Genomic DNA, 9,048 nt, shown 5'->3' with positions numbered 1-9,048 from the left:
TGTTCATTACTTATTTACTGACCGTTTTCTTATTTTGCGATCAAAATGAAAAACTCCCGGAATAATGTACTATCTTGAAATAGTGTACATTTACCTTATTAGTATTTTATGAATCAACTGTAGTCCACAGATTTTCAAATTGTAAAGTTTAAATATATGAATCCATTATATTTATTTATCTATGGTCTTACCAAACATCTTAAAATATTACAGATATAAGGTGATTTAATTACAAAAATCGTTAAATTGTGCATTTGAGACACATATACTTGTAATGGAATGATTTTACTACAAAATAACTATTGCGCAATCACAGTTTGATCGATTGTTTGAAAACAATTGTAGTATAGCATCAAATGCTATAACAGATGAAATCGAGTATAAAAATACAAACTAGTAAATTTCCTGTTATCATTATTAAAAGGCCAAACAGTATTCAAATTTTAGTGTAATTTACTAAACCTATCAATCCTAAATACATAAATTTCTTTAATAATTTCACTTTTAACAATGAACATTTTTTCTTTCATTCAATCATAAATACTGCCCTAAGATCACCAATATCACATAAAATTCATATAACAATTAATTACACTTAAAACTATAGACTAATTAAGAACTAAAAGGAATTCATTCAAAATTATTGGACACTTAGCTACATATTTCCATACTGGAACTATGACAAAGTCTTGGAGGTAGTTGAAAATGCCACTCCTCATTGGAGCACTGTCTGTTTGTTGAGGGTCTCAAATGGTCTTTAATCCCATAAGTTGTAGGTCTTTTATCCGGTTCTTGAGATAACATTAACCTTAGCAACTGAAACTACAAAGTATAATTGAATAAATGGTGAAATTATTAATATTTATCAAATAATTTATAATAAAGATTTAGAGTTTTCATCATATCTTGATCTTAATTTCATAAGAATTCTCAAAATGTTATAATATATTATAATATTATTATTTTCTACATAATTCTGTTCCTTGTACAAAACTTTACAACAATATATTAAAGCAAAAATCCATTAATTTTTTGTAAGTAAGTTACTTTGGTTTGTTTATCTCTAATCAAAATCATTCTCTTGTATCAGTTTCTTGACAGATGTCAAGAAGTTCGATGCATTTAGTCTGAAACTCCGATAATAAATAATAATGTTTTAAAAAACTTTTTGCTTTTTTTATTACCATTTGATTCTTTGTTCAAAGCTCTACTCAATGTTTGTTAAATTTGATGTTGAGATATATGAGTAAGTTCTTCTAAGGCAACACATCAAATAAAAGAAAGATGAAGACAGATTGAAAAATTGATCTTTAATTATTCCATATGTTTCAACATTAAATTTTCATCAGTGAGTATGGATATGGTATCTTAAATCAATAGATGTGAGCAAAGCACACACTTTAGCACTACTATTTTACACTTCTTTGTCTTTCACAAAGAGAATTTTTATGTTTACGGGTGGAGAAGGGGTTATGCTAAATAATTTAGGTATGATTTAAAATAAGAAAAATTTTATTTAACAATAAAATAAATATCAGTATCTTTAAATGAATCTTTTGTTTTTGAAATCATAAATTAAGTTCTTACTTCTAGTAAGAACTTAATTATTTGATTATATGTTATAATCTTTTTTTACCTATGATGTTATATTGTAGCTTATATTTTATGTTTATATGTTTTAAACCCGCCTTTGGAATTTTTTATTTGGCAATTTTCTCATCCAGAACACATTGTTTTATTACAAGTATAATTGTTGTCTTGTAACATAATATACATCATTAACTTCCCGTAGGGTAAGTTATTGTAATGGGCCGAAAATCGGAATTGAAAATTTTTACATTTCTCGACGTTTTGAAAGTTTCTGAACGTTTTGGCATACCTCAGAAAAAATGGATGTGTGTGTGTGTGTGTGTGTATGTATGTGTGGATACAAATTTCCAGTCACGTTTTAGGGCGCACGGATCAACCGATCTGAATGGTTCAAAAAAACATCCGATTCCTATTGATAGGGAAAAGAGCTGATTAGTTTTTGGCAAAGGCAGGTCCAGCCGTTTCGGAGATACGGAGCAAAGAGTGCAGAAAATAGAAATCGTATTTTTGAGAGAACGGAGTGTCCGATTTGAATGATCTAAAAAACATTCAATTAGTAATGATTGGGAGAAGTGTTTATTAGTTTTTGGCAAAGGCAGGCCCAGCAAAAAAATTTGTCCCACTTTTTTTTTTTTCTTTTTTTTTTTTTTTTTTTAAGTTTTTTTTATATCGAAAATATTTATTTTTATTTTAAATAAATAATTTCAACTCTGCAATTCAGTTTATATAATATTTATAAATATTAGACAATGTTACAATATTTATAATATTCTATTTGAAAACATTCAGTAATCCTCGAACATTTCGTTACGGTACGGGAAGTTCCAGCAATTTGCCTTAAGGCACGATGCCACCCACCCCACTAGTTTTCTAATGTATTCAATTAAAGCCCATACTTTTCAAAAACCTATGACAATCTGGGGCAAAAGATCTAAATCCGAGGCAAATATTGCTTTTGGAAAAATCCAGGACACGTATGATCACCTTTGTTTTATTCACTGAATTCTCAATTTGGTATGGGAAATATACGGAAATCTATTGAAAATATTTTTTAGAAACATAATTCAGTTTTGCAGCAGATCTACTGTTTTGTATTCTATAAATATTAATGGGCCAATTTTACCATAATGTAGGTATGCTCTGTTCATAAGTGTATACAATACACATAACTGCCAGGAATAGGTGTTACACTTGTTGTCATTTTCAAAAAAAGTGTGACTTTATCGTATTTATGTCAGAAAACAATAGATGTACAAAATCTCATTACTATATGTTTCCAAAACATGGGTATTTACAATATTTGTATTACGTAAAAATTAATATTCTTTACATTACCATTCTTTCAGATATACAGATATATGCGCTTAGTTCAATTCAAGAACTATAAATATATAATTTTTAATATTAAATATTGATATTGTAAACTTACCTCTTTATGGAATGTTTCAGAAAATCCATGTGGAAATTGTAGCTTTCTTATAGTCTTTAAAGTACTTATTCTCTCCATTTCAGTACCAAATTCATACAACAGTTCAAAATAAATTAGGCCCAATGAATAAATGTCAACTTTATAATTATATGCAAGTCCTTGAAGCTGCTCTGGTGACATGTACAAATGAGTCCCTTAAAAACAAATTGCATGATTTGTAAATATTAGGTAATATTGCTCCAAAATAATGGTAATATTGCTATCGAATTTCTCAATTCATGTAACATATAAATAATAATTATGTATAATTGTTTTTCTTATGTTATGTTTCAATTTACTTTATATCTAATTATTTTATGAATAATAATCTAACTAATTCATATTTAAAATAAATCTGTTTTATAAATACTATATACATTTTCTGTTAGAAGTACATACCAACTTGTTGAGTATGTTTATCACATACACCTGAGCATAATTCTATTTCACAAGGTGTTCTCTGATCTGCAGGTGTTTTCTGCATGGTTGTAACAAGTCCAAAATCTCCAATTTTTATTTGACCATCCAGAGAAAAAAATATGTTACTTGGCTGAAAATCACAATGTATATTTTTCAATTAGAACTGAAATTCCAATATAATGTAACTTATTGTATTATGTATGAACTAGTCTATCCTGTAGAACAGATGCAGTTATCATTAACATCGAGCAACCAAATTTTAAAGTTTTATTTATTATACAGATAAACAATTTTAACAACTATAAAAAACTTCTGGCCAATCCCACCAAAAACTAATCAGGGATCAGAAAACTGCTTCAGATTTTCTGCCAAATAAGCGTAAGGGAAGGGGCGCATTAGCTCCGCTAGAAGTTTATATTATATTTTAAAGGTCTTTTTGGGCTGTCTAAATAATCGGACATTCAACTTGCAACGGACTTGTAACTTATCGAACCTATACAAATGTGCCCCTAATATATAAAATTACTTTTTGACATATTCATGAGAGATGAAACACTGACCATTTTATAAAACAACCAGGCTTTCTAGTGTATATATATATATCGTGAGGTTTTTTCAGATGGTAAAATACTATGATAAAATTGTTCTTGGGCATACACCCAATAGTTAAAACGATTTTATTGTAGAAAAATGTTTTTATTGTAATACCATACGTTTCAGGTCCTGATTTGACACATCTTTAGTGCATACAAATAAATTAAAGAGAAAAACACAAAACATATGATATTACAATAAAAAAAAATCCGACACATATGATATTAAAATAAAAACAATTTTCTACAATAAAATCGTTTTACTTATTGGTTGGATGCTCAAAAACAACTATCATATATATATATATATATATATATATATATATATATATATATATATATATATATATATATATATATATATATTATGAGAATCAATTGAGAGTCCTCACTCACTCACGCATCGGAATACGGAATTGCGAGATGTACTATCCAATAAAAAACTCATTCTAAAACTTATATATTGTTTGATTTAAAATGACAAGAATTGTTTTTATTGTGCATCGTGAACAATTATTATTATGAAATAATTAGGATTACTACTGTAGGCGTATGGCAACGTCGCCGTCGTAAGGGTCGTGCCGGATGGCGCGTATGGATTGCTCAACAGGCAGTCGGTCCCGGGTTCTGGTCGCGATAAGTTATCTATGTACATAAACTGCTAATAAACTATTATTATAAATTATCATACACATTTCATTGGTAGTATACCAAAGTGGTGACCCCGACGTGATTTAGTGTGTGTGTGTTAATTTTAAATGAATTCTCGTGCGAAAAAGTTAAGTGCAGTGGAAAACATGAGTACGCCAGTAGTAGTGCCCCGCGATAACGTAAATTTGCCACATTTTTACGAGCAGGACCCAGAGTTGTGGTTTGCTTTAGCGGAAAGTGTGTTTGTGCACGCTAATGTGAAGGATGAAAGTTCAAAATTTCATACGGTCGTTAGTAAGTTGGACCCGCGGTATGCGTCAGAAGTTCGCAATATAATTCTGAAACCCCCTAAAGATAATCCATATAGTGCGTTGAAAAAGGAATTGTTGAAACGGTATGGCATTTCCGATGAAACAAAGCTACGCCAGTTGTTGGAAGGTCAGGAAATGGGTGATAGAACTCCATCACAGTTTTTACGGCACCTACGCTCATTAGCGGGTTCAGCTGTTTCAAAAGAAATGCTGAACCTAATGTGGTCGTCGCGATTGCCTACGCATGTGCAAGCATTAATATCTATACGGGAAAACAGTGACATAGATTCGAATGCGAAAGCCGCCGACAGAATTATGGAATTAGAGACAGCATCGGGTGCAACAACAATGGCGATTGCAAGCACATCAGCGCACGACGATTTTTACGGCAACCTCGCGTCAGAATTGCGGAACATGCGAGCCGAGATTTCTGACTTGAGAAAACAGGTAGAGGATCGACGAGACGGTTCATCCCTTCGCCGTAAGCGCAGATCGCGTACGCCCGCAAGTACTCGGTCAGGTTCGGAAGAGCGCGTACGAACGCTTTGCGAATATCATCGACGGTTCGGTCGGAATGCAATGAGATGTCGATCGCCGTGCGACATGCGTTCGGAAAACTCCGTGGGCCATCGTTATTAGCGGCAAACGATTTACGCCCAGAGAGACAGATAAGCCGCCGTGTTTGCCTAAGTGACAGAAAGAGTCAGGTGTCGTACCTGATTGATACGGGGTCGGACGTTTCAGCGTTTCCGCGCTCATTATTATGCAATCCAAATAGGAAGAGGATTGCATACCAGCTAGCCGCCGCAAATAATACGACTATTGCAACCTATGGTACGGTGGCAATGGTGGTTGATCTTGGGCTACGTCGCGACCTGTCATGGAACTTCATTATAGCAGACGTTACGCAACCAATAATTGGTGTAGATTTTCTCGCTTACTACGGTTTGATTGTGGATGTGAAAAATCGTCAAATAACGGATGCTATGACAGGATTAACGGCGCAGGCGGATATTGCAGCGGGATCAATAGCGACTATAAAGGTGGTAACTGGTTCAACAGCGTACCATAAGTTGCTTGAAAAGTTTCCTGGTTTAACACGACCAGACGGCGCTGTTAGGTTACGCAAGCACGCGACGCAACACCATATAGAAACCAGTCCTGGACCGCCGGTGGTTCAAAAACCTCGGAGATTAGCTCCGGACAGACTCATTGCTGCTAGAAAGGAGTTTGAAGCTATGCTGAAATTAGGAACGGCTCGACCATCGAAAAGTTGTTGGGCAGCCCCGCTACATATGGTTCCAAAAGGATGTGATGAGTGGCGTCCATGTGGCGATTATAGAGGTTTGAATGCGCGAACGAAGCCTGACAAATATCCAGTACGCCATATTCATGATTTCGCCCAAGCCTTAGACGGAAAAACTATATTCTCGACTATAGACTTGGTGAAAGCGTTTAACCAAATTCCGGTGGCGGAAGAAGAAGATATTGCAAAAACCGCTATTACAACACCGTTTGGACTATATGAGTTTCCGTACATGACGTTTGGATTGCGCAACGCCGCGCAAACATTCCAGAGATTTATCGATGAGGTGTTGCAAGGGTTAGATTTTTGTTACGCCTACATCGATGACATTCTTGTAGCTTCGTCGTCCGAGGAAGAACATATGGCGCACCTAGAGACACTGTTTGGTAAACTTCTGGAATTTGGAGTGGTAATAAACCCATCTAAATGTGTGTTCGGCCAAACAAGTGTGAAGTTTTTGGGATATGAGGTGTCGGCTGAGGGTACTCGCCCCTTGCCAGAGAAGGTTGAAGCTATTAGGACATTCACAAAGCCAGCAACAACGCAAGAGCTGAGGCGGTTTTTGGGCATGCTAAACTTTTATAGAAGGTTCATACCAAATGCCGCTCAAATTCAAGCACCGTTGAATGAGTTTCTGCGTGGAGATCCGAAGAGCAAAACCCCGGTAGAGTGGACAGCGCATACGTCAGCTGCTTTTGAAGCGTGTAAGGAGAGTCTGGCTCAAGCAGCACTACTATCCCACCCACACGCAAATGCTCATTTAGCTATTTTCTGCGACGCTTCAGAACATTCCATTGGAGCCTCATTGCAGCAGCAGGTCGCTAACAGCTGGCAACCCTTGGCATTCTTTTCGCGAAAACTGAGCACAACGGAACGGAAATACGCGACTTACGATCGTGAACTACTTGCAGTGTATATGAAGCGGTGAAATACTTTCGTCACATGGTTGAGGCAAGAACTTTTACAATTTTTACTGACCATAAACCAATAGTGTTCGCATTTGTCAAGAAGGATAGTCAGTGTTCGCCTCGTCAATTCCGATATTTAGACTTTATCGCCCAATTTTCGACCGATGTACGTCATATGTCGGGAGAGAAAAATGTTGTCGCCGACGCATTATCGCGGGGTGGAGTCTTTAAGAAGTGCCGAAATAGATATGAAGTTATTAGCAGCGGAGCAGAGAATAGATGAAGAAATAGCTAAGTTGCGCACCGAAAACAACACGTCGCTCAAACTGAAACTTATTCGATTTGAGGACCAAGACGTGTCAGTCTTGTGCGACATTTCTACGCGAACAGCTAGACCGTATGTTCCAACAAAGTTACGGCGGGCGGTGTTTGATAGCTTACACGGATTGTCACACCCCGGTATGAATGCTACGATCAAGCTAGTTACACAAAGATATGTGTGGCCGTACATCAAACGGGATTGCCGCGAGTGGGCTCGATGTTGCGTCGCATGTCAGCGTGCAAAAGTCAGTAGGCACGTGCAGGCCCCAACTGGACAATTTGAACTTCCATCGGGTAGATTTGAGCACGTGCATATCGATATAATGTGATAATGCCATTGTCAGAAGGATATCGGTATTGCCTTACATGCGTCGACAGATTTTCGAGATGGCCGGCGGAAGCAATTCCAATCAGAGACCAAGAAGCCTCCACCGTAGCGCGAGCCTTCTATTCTAATTGGATTGCAAGATTTGGTATACCGCTGCGGCTGACGTCGGACCAAGGAAGGCAGTTCGAGTCACGAATATTCAGTGAATTAAATCAGCTGCTTGGCACGAGTCATTACAAGACTACGGCATACCATCCCGAAGCCAATGGGATGGTTGAAAGATTCCACCGCCAGCTCAAAGCAGCTATCAGATGCCATAGCAGTGAAAGATGGACAGAAATATTACCGACGGTTATGTTAGGAATTCGTGCAGCATGGAAAGAGGATCTGCAAGCTACTGTTGCGGAAATGGTATATGGCGAAGCCTTGCGATTGCCTGGACCAATGCTACACGTAACACCGACGAGTAATTACGGCGAGAGAAACTTTGTAAATAACCTGCGGGACCACATGCAAAATATATGCCCCATCAACGGAACGCGACATGGCCAGAAGAGAACATTTGTGTTCAAAGATTTAGCGACTGCGGAGAGCGTTTTCGTTCGAAACGACGGCCCAAAGAGACCTCTGCAGAATCCATATGAAGGTCCCTTTGAGGTAAAGTCCAGATCAGCAAAGTCTTTTGTGGTATGTATGCGTGGCAAAGATGTCACCATATCTATCGACCGTTTGAAGCCAGCATACACACTAGCACCAGAAGAAAATGCTGAATCCGTTCCGTCGCAGTCTAATGAGATTCCGCAAACAATCCAGCGAGAATCTGACAACAACAGCAGATCTCAGCCGTTGAGCCCGACAGAGCCTGAGCCAGTTGCACAACCAAACTCTTCAACAAGACGAGGACGCCGAGTTCGGTTTCCGGATTTTTGGCAGGCCGGATTTTCGTGAACTTCGTCACTAGAGAGGGGGAGTACTGTAGGCGTATGGCAACGTCGCCGTCGTAAGGGTCGTGCCGGATGGCGCGTATGGATTGCTCAACAGGCAGTCGGTCCCGGGTTCTGGTCGCGATAAGTTATCTATGTACATAAATGCTAATAAACTATTATTATAAATTATCATACACATTTCATTGGTAGTATACCAACTACAATT

The 9,048-nt window shown here is 37.0% G+C and overlaps 1 pseudogene; it reads right to left on the bottom strand.

Annotated features, from left to right (window-relative positions):
* Positions 1-526: 526 nt before the first annotated feature.
* LOC113371651 overlaps positions 527-9,048 on the bottom strand; it is a 44,100-nt pseudogene continuing 35,578 nt past the window's right edge.

This window comes from Ctenocephalides felis, unplaced genomic scaffold (genome assembly GCF_003426905.1).
Source record: "Ctenocephalides felis isolate EL2017-DRISC unplaced genomic scaffold, ASM342690v1 CF-g0.4_SCAFFOLD_01492, whole genome shotgun sequence".
NCBI lineage: Eukaryota > Metazoa > Arthropoda > Insecta > Siphonaptera > Pulicidae > Ctenocephalides > Ctenocephalides felis.
The sequence above is the reverse complement of the archived record's forward strand: the minus strand, read 5'-3'. Positions and strand labels throughout refer to the sequence as shown.